Below are 15,852 nucleotides of genomic sequence, written 5' to 3' on the forward strand. Positions count from 1 at the left end.
GCAAATCCATTCAGCCGTTCGATTATTATTATTATTTATTTTTTTTTGCCCCGCGGGGCCCTTTTAAAACCTCCACATCAAACCTAGGGGGTCAGCGAGAATCTACTATGCCCCCTTATGGTCATTTGCCCCTTCGCTTTGGCCTCCTCTTGTCTCTCGATCCTACCGAGAGACAAGATGGCGGCCGCTACGGACTGTTTGGAATGTTTACAGACGCCGGAGAACCAATCAGCTTCGCTTCACAAAGCTCCGTTGCGCGAAAAGTACGCGAACTGGAGCGCTGCCCGGTCCGCTGTTACAGATATATATCTTTTTTTGAACGTTAATTTCTCAAAATCCACTGAAGCACATATATTGAGACCTACAAAAGGCACATCGGGCTACCAGTCCCTACAATTTTGCCAAGTTTCGTGCAAATCCATTCAGCCCTTCGGGCTAAAAGTGAGGCCAACCGCCCTATGGAAAACTCAATGTTAAAAACACGTTTTGGGACCCCCCTTTTTTCTCGGCCCCCCCTTGACAAACCCCCCCCCCAAATTTTCAAGGGCTGCTCAGAAACAAAATGTGCCATTTTCCTGAAAATTTCAGCCAATTCCATCCACAAACGCCAAAGTTATTAGACATAGAATTTTCAAAAATCCTAACTATATATACCTACTGGCGACCGCCAGTAGGTAATATATATATATATATACAGATATTACCTACTGGCGGTCGCCAGTAGGTAGTTATAGCTAGGACCTAGTTTCCTTAGGAAATCCGCAACATTCTATTGGGAATAACTTTGGCGCCGGTGGACGAATATTCGCGAATTTCTGCAATTAGGTGGCCAGCTGCGCTCCGCAACTTCCCTGAAAATTTGGGGGGGATTCGTTAAGCGGGGGGCAAGATAAAAGGGGGGTCCCAAAACATGGTTACCCCATGTTAATTTCCATAGGGCGGTTGGACTCACTTTTAGCCCGAACGGCTGAATGGATTCCCACAAAAACTGGCAAAATTGTAGGGACTGGTAGCCCGATGTGCATTTGCTATGTCTCAAGATATGTGCTCCAGAGGATTTTGAGTAATTTAGGTTAAAAAAAAAATATATATCTATAAGCGCGCCCCGGTACGCGCACCGGGGAGCGCACCCGGAGCGTAACGCGAGTTCGCACGCGGAAAGCTGATTGGCTCTCGGGTGTCTGTCAACATTTCAAACAGTCCGGAGCGGCCTCAACAACTGGAGCCACCTTTATCCTGGCTCCCGTGTCAACCCGTTGTTTAGGCATAATATTGGAAACAGAAATATCATGTTCCAAACTATCATTTTTTTTTAAAACAGATTTTATTGATTACAAACCCATGGCAAGTTAACAATGAGACAGTATGCAATCAGTCAACAGTGCAAATGGGGCTTCAACCTTCCCATGGACTGAGTTGTTTTTGTTTAGGTTAAACAAGGTATAAGGAGGTGCTAATCTGTTCGTGAATGCATATCTAACACAACAGGATGTAGATACATATGAAGGTATCCGTCTGTCTCCAACCAAGTAAATATTTTCTACGGGACACATTGCAATTAGGGCTGGGCAATGAACTTTGCGGTAAACAGTCATAATATCGATTCCAAAATATAGAATGGACATAATATCGAACTAAAAATATAGAATGGACAAAATATCGAATGGACACAATATAGTGGTTAAAAATATCGAATTCAAGGTAAGTAATATCGATTTTCTAAATATAGAAGTCAAAATATCGAAGTATACAATATAGGCATTAAATATATAGATTTTGTAATAATATCAATTTTTTTAAAGTGTTTTGTATGTTAGTATATGTGTGAAAAGTGTATATTAAATTTTGTAACGAATTTTATGTTATTTAATTTTTGCGTAATTTAATTCTGTAGCGGGTTGTGGGTTTATAGGGGAATAGGGTGGGAAGTAATTTAATTATATTAAAATTAAATATTAATTTTTAGCAATTATTATAAATTCTTAATTAAATGTTGCTTTCTAGTTCTGTAGCGGGTTGTGGGTTTATAGGGGAATAGGGTGGGAAGTAATTTAATTGTAATTAATTAAATATTTTTATTTATTTATTGGTACTCATGTTGAATTTATTGTTATTTTTTAATTGGTAATTAATTTTTATTAATTGCCAATTGATTTGTATTAATTGATTAATTGTTAATTATGTTAATTTTCTAAATTTATTTTCTGTAGCGGGTTGTGGGTTTATAGGGGAATAGGGTGGGAAGTAATTTAATTGTAATTAAGTAAATATTTTTTTTCATTTATTGGTATTGATTTTAAATTTATTGTTAATTAATTTTTAATTGGTAATTAATTTCTATTAATTGGCAATTAATTTTGATTCATTGGTAATTATTTTGTATTAATTAAATATTTGAAAATTATGATAATTGTATTAATGTATTTTCTGTAGTGGGATGTGGGTTTATAGGGGAATAGGGTGGGATGTAATGTAATTGTAATTAATTACATATTAAAAATACTTTTTGTGTATTGATAATTCATTTACTGTTAATTTTTAATTGGTATTAATTTTTATTATTAATTAGTTTTTGTTATTGAAAATTAATTAGTTGTTAAATAATTATGAATAGGTTATTCATGTTTAATAACTAATATGTAGTTGTATTTCTAATTAATTATTACATACTATTAAATTAGTTATTAATTTCAATTAATGTTTTATTGGTATTGATATTTAATTTATTTTTAATAATATATTAAATCATTACTTTCCCTACTGTTGCACTCTCTGGAGTGGGAATAGTATTTTTTAACCCTACGCTATCCAACGCTTTCCCTACTGTTGCACTCTCTGGAATGGGAATAGTAATTTTTACCCCTACGCTATCCAATGCTTTCCCTAATGTTGTACTCTCTGGAGTGGAAATAGTAATTTTTACCCTTCCAATATCCAACGCTTTCCCTACAATTGCACTCTCTGGAGTGGGAATAGTAATTTTTACCCCTACACTATCCAACGCTTTCCCTACTGTTGCACGCTCTAGAGTTGGAATAGTAATTTTTACCCTTCCGCTATCCAACGCTTTCCCTACTGTTGCACTCTCTGGAGTGGGAATAGTAATTTTTACCCTTATGCTATCCAACGCTTTCCCTACTGTTGCACTCACTGGAGTGGGAATAGTATTTTTTACCCCTACGCTATCCAACACTTTCCCTACTGTTGCACTCTCTGGAGTGGGAAAAGTAATTTTTACCCCTACGCTATCCAACGCTTTCCCTACTGTTGCAATCTCTGGAGTGGGAATAGTATTTTTTACCCCTACGCTATCCAGCGCTTTCCCTACTGTTGCACTCAATGGAGTGGGAATAGTATTTTTTACCCTCCCGCTATCCAACGCTTTCCCTACTGTTGCACTCTCTGGAGTGGGAATAGTAATTTTTACCCTTACGCTATCCAACGCTTTCCCTACTGTTGCACTCACTGGAGTGGGAATAGTATTTTTTACCCCTACGCTATCCAACGCTTTCCCTACTGTTGCACTCTCTGTAGTGGGAATAGTAATTTTTACCCCTACGCTATCCAAAGCTTTCCCTACTGTTGCACTCTCTGGAGTGGGAATAGTATTTTTTACCCCTACGCTATCCAACACTTTCCCTACTGTTGCACTCACTGGAGTGGGAATAGCATTTTTTACCCCTACGCTATCCAACGCTTTCCCTACTGTTGCACTCACTGGAGTGGTAATATTAAATGTTACCCTCCTGCTATCCTACGGTAAAATATTGTAAATTTTTTATGAATAACTTAAATTAATTATATCTTAATTTTAAGGTTATTTGAGTATTTTTAAGTATGTTTTAGTTAATTATACTTATTATTTCATTAATTTTAAATTACTTTTAAGACATTTAAAAAAATTCGATATTTTGACTGACTATATTTTTTACAGACTATATTTTGGATTCGATATTTTTGTACTTACCTGTTTGTAGAGAGGAATTCGATATTTTGGCATTCTATATTTTGGTGACTATATTTTGGTAAGTCTATATTTTGTCATTCTATATTATGTCAGTGATCCGAACTTTGCTCCGAATACGGAGTTTGCAGAGTTTTCTGCACTCTGTACTTCGCAAAGATCGCGGAGTGCAGAAAACACTGCTTTGCGATGTGCAGCGGAGTGTTCTCCCTGCTCGCGATCGCAAACGGTTTGCGAGATGCCACTTGGGTATAATTTCTACCAGAGCGGCAGGAATACCAGCACAACTTCCCAGAGTTTTTTTGTAACTCTGAGAGAAAGAGATTCACTCACCCAAACAACTGTTTCCACATACAGTCTTAACCTTATTTACCTACTAAATCAACTATTTGCACATCTTTGGACAGTCACACACCTCCCACCCAACCACACACACATTCATTCACTATCCCATACAAATACTCACTTAACTAATTAATAACTAATATAGACTTTCACATAGCTAGTAACCAACGTATGTAGTAGTTTACACAACAAGAGATAGAGTGATACAGGTATTCACAAAGTTTAATCACTATCCCATATATTTAGTGAGAAACTTTAAATTCGTCACTCAGACAGTCAATCACATTGCTATCAAATCCTCCATTCAGACACTTATACATGCACTCGGACTTTAAGGCAGATTGCTATATATATATATATATATATATATATATATATATATATATATATATATATATATATTATATATATATATATATATATATCAATATATATATATACAGATATTACCTACTGGCGGTTGCCAGTAGGTAGTTATAGTTAGGACCTAGTTTCCATAGGAAATCCGCAACATTCTATTAGGAATAACTTTGGCGCCGGTGGACGAATTTTCACGAATTTCTCAAATTAGGTGGCCAGCTCCGCTCCGCAACTTCCCTGACAATTTGGGGGGGATTCATTAAGCGGGGGCCGAGATAAAAGGGGGGGCCCAAAACGTGTTTTCCCCATGTTAATTTCCATAGGGCGGTTGGACTCACTTTTAGCCCGAACGGCTGAATGGATTCCCACGAAAATTGGCAAAATTGTAGGGACTGGTAGCCCGATGTGCCTTTGCTATGTCTCAAGATATGTGCTCCAGAGGATTTTGAGTAATTTAGGTTAAAAAAAATATATATATCTATAAGCTCGCCCCGGTAAGCGCACCCGGAGCGTAACGCGAGTTCGCACGCGGAAAGCTGATTGGCTCTCGGGTGTCTGTCAACATCCCAAACAGTCCGGAGCAGCCGCCATCTTGTGTCTCTGTAGGATCGAGACACAAGAGGTGGCAAAAACAAAGGGGGAAATGACCATAAGGGGGCAGGGTAGACCCCCCTGACCCCCTAGGTTTGATGTGGGGACCATAAAAGGGCCCCGCGGGGCAAAAAAAAATATTTTTTTTTCCGATTTTCGTGGGGGGATCGCCCGGTACGCGCACCGGGGAGCGTACCAGGGAGCGTATTAAGGGGAAAACCCAGTGAAACAGTAAAATAATAATTTAAAGTGCTTAGAGGTAGGGTAGCTTTGCATAGAGTTGTTGTGTTGTGTGGGTGACTTAAGTACCAGCATGTAGGTACCAATACAGAGTCTTAAATTCAATGTACACCGTCTCCTCTGTAGATAATTTCCATGTTGTTACAGAAGTTATTGTGGTATATGGAATCCATACCATAGTCTGTCAGGAAAGCAGAAACAACATGGAGGCAAGAGATGAAAAAGAGATGTTAAATACACATTGGAGATAATATAGTGGGAGAAAGGAAGTAACTATGAACAAAATTACTATGTAACACAAAAAAGTTGCACAGTATACTATAAGTCTCACTTATATTCATTTTGGTACTATTTCATGAATTACATATAAAAAAGAATAATGTCTCGAACAATTTTTTATTATTAAATAAAAATTTATTGCTGTGATTTTTCCAAATTTAAAAGAACTTCCAACGTTATATCGTCAGCAATGTCCTCATTTTGAGTCCATGATTCCATTTCTTCCACACAATTAACTAACTCTTCGTCCAGAGACTGATCCATAAAGTCAAAGTCTTCCTCAGGATTGTTCTCCAGAACAATTTCGAAAGAAATATTAATTTTCTTTGGTTCTCCTTCCATTTTCTTGCTGTAAATTGCATTAAAAATAAATATATCAGTAGAGTTAGGGCAGTGTTGGGTTTTTAACAGTGAAGTTATCTTTGGGCAGTGTATGGTATCAGGCAGGAAGTAGAAATATCAAAAAAGTGTATGTGAAGATGCCTAAGTAATTTCATAATTATACCAGAGAAGCCTAACTCAATCTATAACTATAACAGAGAAGCCTATCTCAATCTATAACTATAACAGAGGGACAGTAAATAACTATCAGAAAAAGTTTTTACAAATTAACTTAAAGTGCCCCTTACAAATTAACAACTTACCTTATTAAAAGGTGATGAAGATAAATGGAGAAAATTCTTTAAAGATGTACCTCAGGTAGTTGTAGTCAAAATGGCCGTGTTTCCCTAAAATTTTTCATTTATATTCATGTACATAACCAATCAAATGTCAGGAAAAAAAGTAGAAAATGAAAGTAACATTTTAATTGTTGTAAATTCTAACACTTCATATGTGTTTTTGTCATGTAATTTACCTCAGGATATTTAGACAGTGCTACAGCTCAAATGGCTCAATGGAATTCCACCCAATTTGGGAAATGGTAGGGACTGGTATGTAGTAGGGCCCATTCTATATTTGGTGAAAGTGTCTCCAGTGGTTTTTATGTAAATTAACTTTTAAAAATTTTTGGGAGCGCTTACCGGTGCGTGCCCCGGTACGCGTACCGGCGGCGCAACAGGAGTCCTCCATCTTGTGTTTTGGTAGATTTGATACACAAGATGGAGGACAAACAACGTTGGGAATGGGTAAAAGGGGGCACGGTAGACATCCCCTGACCCCCTAGGTTTTCTGAGGGGGGCTTAGGAGGCCCATATAGGCAAAAAAAAAATATTAATAATTTTTCGCGGGGGGAGCGCCCGGTACGCGTACCGGGGAGCGTACCGGGGAGCGTATTTTGGTGAAAAACAGTGAAAAAAGTTAGAGTAAAGTAAAGTAATCATTTTGAGTGATCAGAGGTAGGGTAGCCCTGAAAAGAGCTTTTGGGTTCTGTGGCTTATTTAGGTACCTACAAGTAGGTTCCAATGCACACTCTTAAATTCAGGAGGAATATTCTATTCCCCTCATCTGAGAAGTGCACACCATCTCCTCTGTAGATATCTTGCATGTTGTAACGCAAGTTATTGTTGTATATTGAACCCATTCCATAGTCTCGCATGTACGCAGAAACAGATTTATTCACATGTTTCCGTGCTTTCTCAAATTGTGGACAAAATTGGTTGGACCACTTCCATTTCTGTCTTTGGCATATATTGGAAAATACCAAGGCAGTTTGAGGAAACAGTGCCATCAATTGCTCAAAGGTGTCCTTTAAAAGCATTTCCAGACCTACCCCAGTCAAAGTGCCTAAGTCATTTCCACCACCGTGCAGAATTATGAGGTGAGGGTGTGGCAGATGCAAAAAGGTTTTCACCAATGGTATCAATTGATGACATCTCAATCCTCTCTGGCCACTTCTCTTGATGTCCACATTTGGTAAATCAAGGTTGTGAAAATTTCTGGTAGCTGCATACCTTTGAGCCCAGTGGATGTAGCTATGTCCAATAATCCAGACAGAATACATGGTAAGAGGAGGTTCTGGTGCAGTCAGATGAAGTGTGGGAATGAAATGGCAGTTGGAACAGTAGGAGTTTGCAAGAAGAAAAACTGTGGAGTTTCAGTGCTCTTGAATCAGAAGAAATGATTGGTGGATTCAGATAGTTGAAAACTGAAAGTTAGGGTGCATGGTTCTGTTTTGTGAAAGAAGTAATTTGAATGGTTAAGAAAAAGTCATTTAAAGAAACATTGCACCGGATAAGCTGGTGTATTGAGAGGTCAAACATCCTTGCTGAGTTCATTTGCAACATTGTAGAATAAACTTTTAAACCTAAGAGCTCAGTGAGGAGGGAGTTGCTATGGTAACAGGTAGAAAGGGCTGAGGGGGGAAGGGTGTTGGTTTGAAAATAGAGAGGGAAGAGTTTTAATTGGTTAACACGAGGGATATGTGTGTAGAATTAGAGGTTTTCTGTGCCATTCATGGTTGCAGTGCCTGGAGTACATACCTTTTGCTCTGCTAAAGAAATATTGGTGTGTGTGTCTGACACTGTTCTCAATCTCCCAAAGGATTTGTAAAGGTGAGTAATGATTCATTTAATATAGATAGAGACTTGTATACTCTATGGAGAAGATTTGGAAGCAAATTGTGTTGTTTTAATGTTGCTTTGTGTCATGTTTTTTGATAATGCTTGGGAAAAAGTTTTTACTGCATAGAGGATTTGTATTTTGTAAAATTGTGAAGTTTCAGTAGTGATATGGAATGCTTGTACATAGGACCTGTGCTGTGTTTCTTAAATGTGATGTGAAAAACGATTTTGGGGAAAATGAATGGCTTTTACATTTTGAGAAGGAATAAATAGTGTCTGCATGATTAAAGAAATAAAGTTGACCCTTTCACAATGATGTTACCTGTGTTAACTCAGAGTAGGAAGCACATTGAGCTTCTTTGCTGTTGGTTTGTGACATGTTTTTTGATAATGCTTGGTATCAATATTTGCAAGATAGAGGATTTGTATTCTGTGAAATAGTGAGGTTTCAGTAGTGAAATTGAATGCTTGTACATAGGACCTGCGCTCTGTTTGTAAAATGTTATTTAAAAAACGATTTGGGGGCAAATCAATGGCTTTTAGATTTTTGAGAAGGAATAAATAGTGTCTGCATGATTAAATAAATATATTTGAACCTTTCACAATGATGTCACCTGTGTTACCTCAGATTAGGAAGCACATTGAGCTTCTTTGCTGTTGGTTTGTGTCATGTTTTTTGATAATGCTTGGTATCAACATTTGCAAGATAGAGATTTTGTATTTTGTGAGTGAGGTTTCAGTAGTAAAATTGAATGCTTGTACATAGGACCTGCGCTCTGTTTGTAAAATGTTATTTAAAAAACGATTTTGGGGCAAATCAATGGCTTTTAGATTTTTGAGAAGGAATAAATAGTGTCTGCATGATTAAATAAATATATTTGAACCTTTCACAATGATGTCACCTGTGTTACCTCAGATTAGGAAGCACATTGAGCTTCTTTGCTGTTGGTTTGTGTCATGTTTTTTGATAATGCTTGGTATCAACATTTGCAAGATAGAGGATTTGTATTTTGTGAAATAGTGAGGTTTCAGTAGTAAAATTGAATGCTTGTACATAGGACATGTGCTCTGTTTCTAAAATGTTATTTAAAAAACGATTTTGGGGCAAATGAATGGTTTTTAGATTTTTGAGAAGGAATAAATAGTGTCTGCATGATTAAATAAATATATTTGAACCTTTCACAATGATGTCACCTGTGTTACCTCAGATTAGGAAGCACATTGAGCGTCTTTGCTGTTGGTTTGTGTCATGTTTTTTGATAATGCTTGGTATCAACATTTGCAAGATAGAGGATTTGTATTTTGTGAAATAGTGAGGTTTCAGTAGTGAAATTGAATGCTTGTACATAGGACCTGTGCTGTGTTTCTTAAATGTGATGTGAAAAACTATTTTGGGGAAAATGAATGGCTTTTACATTTTTGAGAAGGAATAAATAGTGTCTGCATGATTAAAGAAATAAATTTGAACCTTTCACAATGATGTCACCTGTGTTACCTCATACTAGGAAGCACATTGAGCTTCTTTGCTGTTGGTTTGTGTCATGTTTTTTGATAATGCTTGGTATCAACATTTGCAAGATAGAGGATTTGTATTTTGTGAAATAGTGAGGTTTCAGTAGTGAAATTGAATGCTTGTACATAGGACCTGCGCTCTGTTTCTAAAATGTTATTTGAAAAACGATTTTGGGGCAAATCAATGGCTTTTAGATTTTTGAGAAGGAATAAATAGTGTCTGCATGATTAAATAAATATATTTGAACCTTTCACAATGATGTCACCTGTGTTACCTCAGATTAGGAAGTAGATTGTGCAGATGAGGTGAGGCATGTCCAGAGGTACAGAGGAGGTGAGACGTGTTCAAGACTGTAGTGGGAGAGAGGCCTTTCCTGGGGAGCATAGGTGATGAGGCCTGTGTCTAAGAGTGCAGTGGACTAGACTTCATGAAGCCTATCCCCCACTGCACTCTTAGACACAGGCCTCACCTCCTTTGTACCCCTGGACAGACCTCTCTTCCACTACACTCTTCAACACAGACCTCACCTCCTCTGCACCGCTGGACAATCCTCACCTCATCTGCAACCCTGAATAGACCTCAACTCATCTGCATCCTTAGACAGGCAACAGCTTATCTACACCCCTGGACACGCCTCACCTCATCTGCACCCAGTTACCATCAATTATACCCAATACATTGAGGCCTGTCCAGAGGACACAGATGAGGTAAGGCTTGTCCAAGGGTCAGAGGAGGTCAGTTCTCTCCACTGCACTCATGGACACAAGCCTCACTTCCTTTGCACCCCTGGACAGGCCTCACCTCATCTGCACAATCTGCTTACTAATCTGAGGAAACACAGGTAACATGATTGTGAAATGTGCTAATATATTTTTTTAATCATGCAGATACTATCTAATCCTTGTCAGTAATGTAAAACCAATTCATGTGCCTGAAATCTTTTTATAAATAACATTTACAAAATAGAGCATAGGTCATATGTATAAGCATTTGATTACACTACTGAAAACTCACTCATTTAGAAAATACACTTCCTTTATGCACTAACATTTCTTTACCAAGGATTATTAACAATGTATTAGTCTCTATTATATTCTCTTCCTGACTTACTCTATTTTTCCACCTGTCCCCTTCTAACACCCTCTCTCTGACTTATTCCTTTTTACATCCTGACTCTGTGTTACACTCTGTTACACTCTTTCTTTGACTTACATTCTCTTACACCCTGTCTCTAATGTATTCCCTCTCTCTATTTTTTACAGCAATTTGTAAGTCATACTTTCTCTTACATCCTCTTCCTGATTTACTAGTGTTTATATCGTTTGCTTATTGTCATTGCTTTGTTGTTTGGTAATAGTGGTCTATAATGTGGTATTTTTTTCTTTACCTCAGATTGAAATCAAGATTACAATAGTAAGGAATTATGCCCTCAAGGCTGAGGAGAAGAAAAGATGCCAAGCGGAAAAAATCAAAAACAGCAACGGAATTACAGTACTCCTCTACAACAAATACTTCAAAAAACAGGAAAAAAGCTCCTGGTAAGACAACTAAGTATTTTTTTTATCTACATATGTATGGAACATATGTAGATAAAAAAAAAATGTTGGTCAAAATGTGCATAAAGAGAAGGAGAGAGCAAATTTGAAAAGGAAGGAGAGGCCCCCCAAAAATCTTACTACTGGAGCAGGAGAGAATAATATGTATAGGAATAGAAGGCAGAATCAATTTAGGGACATTCGTAAACGAATGTTTCGCAATAGGGTGGTTTTAAATTTGTTATAAAACATTAGGAAAGGTAAACAGAGAGCTGCTTTTTATAAGAAAAAGAAAAGTGTAGAGAAGATTGTTGATCAGGCTTTTGAAGTTAAGAAAAAATTATTTTATTTTAATAATCAATAGAATTAGGACACTTAACAAGACAATTGATGTTTTCAAATCAAACAGTAGATGCAAAAGAGTAAATAATCGGACTAATTTTTGTAAAGTTTTTTCTGGAGAATGGATGCATAGTTCAAGTTGTGAGCCATTTTTTAATGAGGAGAGTTACTTCCAGGAGAATGATTTAGTGCATGCAGTTGACACCAGTGGGCGAGCATGCGAGGTGAAAGACGGTTGTCCGATTGAAAAAGAGAAACTTGTGCCTAGAGAAGCAGAAGAGGTGTTAACTGATGAAGTTTTAGGAAGACGTACTAAGGGTCCAGTGTACACTTGGAAGTGTAGTAGTATTTGTAGTGTGCGACAGGATTCAATCGATTTGTTTCGTAATTTCTTACGTACATATAGTAAGAAAAGTCTAAAACAGAAAATGAAGATGTTGCAAGACTTAGATCCTTGCAGAGTGAGAGAAAACACAGGTTTGCAAGGGCATTCACTGGCTTGTCTTTCTAGAAAAGTCTGTCAGAGTGTTTTTCATCATTTTAGGATGTTAGCAGTGCATCATAACAAAATTAGGAAATTAGTGAGAAGGTTGTATTATGCAAAAAGTCCAGCACTTAAGTTTAAACAATTAAACAGTGCTCTTTTGCATGGAGCTGAATTATATGTGAAGAAGATCTGTGAAGAAATTGAGATTTGTTATTTTGGTGAAAAAGAGGACAGTGTAGAAATTGACACAGAAATTCAAGTTAATGTGGAAGACAATGTACAGATTTCAAGTACAGAAAATTTTGACCAGGAAATTACCAGGTTTAAGGTGAAATCAAGTGAAAGGCCTAATTTTACTTGTGTGTGTTGTCGACGAACTCATTATAAGCATCAAACTAGATTAGTTGATTTATACGTAAAAAGTGAAAAGATAAATAATTATGAGTGGAAGGATTTTGCAACTTATTTGTGGGTGGAGAATTCTTTTGATTTGAGTTCTGATCAGCGTATTTGTAAATATTGTTATAATAAATTAAATCAAAACAGAATGCCTGCTAGAGCTGTTCATAATAATCTTGAGTTGGTAGACATTCCTCCTGAATTGATGGATTTAAATACATATGAGTCTATTTTGATTCAATGTGTCCATTCTTTTCAGGCATTTGTTCGCATGGAGCCTAAGATAGGGAAATTGCCTCCTTCAGATTTACAGAGAGGATTAAAGGAAAGAGTTGTTTATTTGCCTCTAGATTTCAAGAAAAATATTGATACAATTGGTGTAGAGAAAGTGGAAGTGGAACCTCTGGTTATTCTAGTTAATGGGGTTCCGACAAAGAGTAAGAAAATCTGGCAAGATTTAGTGGATGTTAGGAAAGTCAAAAAGGCAACGTTGTATTTGGTCAAAAACAATGAGTACTACAAACATGTATGTGTTGGAGCAGAGAAATCAGCTGCAGATGAAGACAGTGATTGTTCAGCTGGCCAAATTGAAAAAGTTGATGTGTCTAGAAGTGAAGAAATATATGAACATTATACTGTTCATCCTTTGCATTCCAAAGAAGTAATGGGGAATGCAATTGACTTGTTTCAAATGAAAGCAGCAAAAGGAAGTCCCATTAGTGTATGGGAAGAAAGTTTGGAAGCTCGTTGTTTTCCACATTTATTTCCAACAGTTCGAGGTGGACGATATGATGATCGACCACTTCAAATTCCTGCATCTGAATATCGAACTTTAAGATTATATGCTGAAGATCCAAGGTTTCGTCAATGCATTCCATATTTGTTTCATCTACTGTATGAAAGTGACTTGTCTGGGCTTTCTTATGCAGTAAACCATATACTGAAAAGTGGAGCACATCTGCAAAATGTTTCGGCGAGGGACTTTATGGAGAAAGTCAATCTGCAAGAAAATATTTTGGAATCTCATCTAATCAATCTCATGGCAAGTCAGCGTGGTACAAACGAGTATTGGTACCGTCGTCATGGGGAATTGAAATGTATGCTAAGAAACTTAGGAACTCCTACATGGTTCCTCACTCTTAGCTGTGCTGAGTATGCACTGGACGACTTACTTCAATTTCTACGAGAGGCAAATGCAAATATACAAAATATAGAATTCAAAACTCCTGGAGAACTGTGTTCTTTGGATCCAGTGAATGTATGCAGATATTTCAATCATAGATTTGAAGCTATGATGTCTTTTATTACCAACAAAAAAAATCCTCCCCTTGGAGAGGTTTTGGATTTCTTTTGGAGAAAGGAGTATCAAGCGAGAGGTGCTCCTCACATACATATGTTGTTGTGGATTAAAGATGCACCCAAATTTGGAACAGATTCGGATGAGACAGTGATGAGCTTCATTGAAGAGTATTCAACATGTGCTGTTCCGAAAACTACCAAAGAAAACAGTTTAAGGCAACAAGTTTTACGCTTTCAATCCTATCGTTGGGGAAAGTACTGTCGTCCAAAATTCAGAAACAAGGACAAGTTCTACACAAAATGTTGTTTCGGGTTTCCACGACCAGTGATTTCTAAAGGAAGAGTAAATAATGTAATGTCTTCTCTGTGACATACTGTGACGAGGAAATCTCCAAAAAATACATACAATTTAAAAAGAAATGAAGAGTCCAAGTACACCAACGACTACAACCCAGTGATTTTGTCCATGTGGAATGCTAACATGGATAGTCAGTTCATTGCTGACAACTCTATTGCTGTGGCTCGATATGTGACGTCTTACATCACAAAAAAAGAAAAGACAGAACTGAAGGAAATGTGGGAGGACATTTCACATGAAAAGAGTATAAGTAAAAAATTATACAGTTTCAGTCTGAAGATGTTGTCGCATCGAGAAATTGGAGCATATGAATGTTCTGATCGGTTATCATCAGCAAGTCTCTACGCCAAGTCTAGAATAATTATTTAGGCAAGTCTAGGTCTTGCTACAACACGAAACCGAGTTTTAAAATCTGTACAAGAAATTGAGTATTTGGCGGAGAAAGAACCAAACAGTACAGATATTTTGAAGACAAACATGTTGGATACATACTATCCAAATAGAAGTAGTCATCTTGAGAACAGTTGTTTGTATGAAGTTCTGCAAAACTATATTTATAAGAGGAACATCAGAGAAGATATCAATAATGGAATATATGCTGTCATTGGGTGTGAAGGATGTCTAGTGAAGCAGAGAAAAGGCCATTTGATTAATCATCGAAAATTGAGTTGCGAAAATCCAGAGAAAAGGGAATTTTACTATTTAGCTCTTTTGCAACTCTTTAAGCCATGGCGTACAGAAGAGGAACTACTTGGAGATTTTCTCTGTTACGAAGTTTCTTTTAATGCAACCAAGGATACCATAGAATGTCCTGTTTTTCCAATTTATCTGCAAATGTTGAACGAAGAAATAGAGCAAGAAGCCACAATTGCTGTAGAGATTGCTAGAGACAGTTCTCAAGACAGTCAGAGTTCTACTTCATTGAGTTAGGATCCACTTGGAGGACCAATTATCCAAAATGAAGCTGCCACTGCCATGGATGAGGTGGAAAGAGCTATGGAACAAGCTCAAGATGATGTAGTTAACTTAGAAGATTTGGTGAAACAACTAAACCTTGAGCAGAAACAGATATATGACAAAGTCACAGAACAGATTGAACATGGATTCAGTCATGAGAACAAAGAGTGCTCATGTACATCATTTAAGCCTGTACTAACTCACGTATTAAGTACGTGAGTGGAGAAGCGGGAACTGGAAAAAGTTTTCTGATTAAAGCAATTGCAACTTATCTGCAGAAAAGGACTGAATTACCGCTGTCTTGTGTTGTTACCGCTCCAACTGGGCTGGCAGCTCATAACATTAAAGGGATTACTTTACATCGTTTACTGATGCTACCAGTCGAGCATGATAACAAATTGCAATACCACAAGCTATCTGGAGATGCGTGTTCCGAAGTTTCCAGAGTCCTGAAGAAAATGAAACTTCTTATCATTGATGAAGTAAGCATGGTCTCAAATCTAATGCTTGCTTTCGTGCATTTGAGAATGCAAGTTATTCTTAGAACAGAGTATGATGTGTTATTTGGAGGGAAACACATTATTGTTTTTGGAGATCTACTGCAGTTGACTCCAGTGAAAGGACAACCAGTGTTTAAAATGGTCACGCATGAAGATACCAGGAAGTGCCTAGGAAGCATTGG

The sequence above is a fragment of the Lissotriton helveticus genome, chromosome 3_1 (genome assembly GCF_964261635.1).
Source record: "Lissotriton helveticus chromosome 3_1, aLisHel1.1, whole genome shotgun sequence".
Classification (NCBI taxonomy): Eukaryota; Metazoa; Chordata; class Amphibia; order Caudata; family Salamandridae; genus Lissotriton; species Lissotriton helveticus.